Source organism: Pholcus phalangioides, unplaced genomic scaffold, assembly GCF_987345545.1.
Source record: "Pholcus phalangioides strain wild (caught in Gottingen) unplaced genomic scaffold, Ppha-v1.0 ptg000022l_1, whole genome shotgun sequence".
Classification (NCBI taxonomy): Eukaryota; Metazoa; Arthropoda; class Arachnida; order Araneae; family Pholcidae; genus Pholcus; species Pholcus phalangioides.
This window is the reverse complement of record NW_028301615.1, coordinates 15,312,426-15,313,783: the sequence shown is the minus strand read 5'-3', so window position 1 is coordinate 15,313,783 and position 1,358 is coordinate 15,312,426.

The following is a 1,358-nucleotide window of genomic DNA, read 5'->3' as shown; positions in this document are numbered from 1 at the left end:
GTTTTTATAATTATGAAATTTTTAACCATTCTTTAACTTAAAAAACCACGCTGATTGTGAGTTTCTATTCGATACTCTCTACTATATCAAATGCCCCCACTATGTTCCTTGCTCACAGCTATATTCTCATCTCGCTTCTCTTCTCTCTCATTTGTCGCTTTGTTCGCCACTTCCACTATGTTCTTAGCCTAACAGTATGAGTGCATATATAGTGTTGCGTCTGATTTTCCAGTGCTACCATATATATTTCAAAAGGCGAGGTGTAGTGATTCAAATATTTGTACTGTTGTAGGCCTGTTACTTTCTGTGAAGAAAATTTTTAAAGGCGAGGATCAGCTCACATTCATGCCTTGAAGTTGGGGAGAAACCATAGAAAACAAACTTTTTTTTTTGTTTTTTGCAGTCTCTAACTTGGATATGCAAGCTACTTCACCAAACACCAACTCTGGCTATATTGCAATTTACTACCATTAATGAGATGGGTTGGAAATGAAGGCACTGTCGTTAGGGAAAATATCTTATCTATATACTCCCTTGGGTCTGAACCCGAGACCGCGACAGCAACCATCACAGTGGTAGACGAGCATCTTGCCACCACGTCACTCGGGCAAATGATATGCAAGCTGGTCTTCCTATCAAAAAAACTACACCAAAGTGGGCAATAGACCAATAAAATTTACAATTAAAGAGAAAAATAATCATTTAATGCTAGTTTCTCACTTTCAATTCAAAAGAAAGATTGTTTAACAAGTGGTTCGCAGAATTAAAAATTGTGAGTTTAGTGGCCGAAAAGGTTGGCAACTGTTGCTCCTTAAACCATAACACAATAAAACTTTCATCTACCTTACCCAATATATATCACAGATTGATTAAACATTCCATTCATAAAAAAAAGGATGTATTTGGTATAATATGCTCTTGAAAACTCCTTTGATCCATTTGGTTCGGAATGATTGTCCTAAAATTTCATTTATACAAATATATAATGGCATACAACCTCAACTTCATTTGATAGAGAAACATTCGATATAAAAACTGCTATAAAATATCTAGTATACACAAACTTTTTATATTTACATTTTCCGAAATTTCTTTCAAAAACTTTTTTCCCCAAAGACCTTGAGAAAAGTCTAATTAGAATAACAATAAAGACTTTGTGCACATAATTTTTGGAAGCCTTGTGTAATAATGATATTTTGACATTTTTTTTGTTTGAATACGGGCATTCTCAAACGTACAAAGCAGAGGTGTATAACCTTCTTAGTTTGCAAGGGTCAAACATGTGCTAATTTTGTCACTCGAAGGCCAGAAACTTGTATATATATCGAGTGACCATGTAATCTGTATTTTATGGGGTA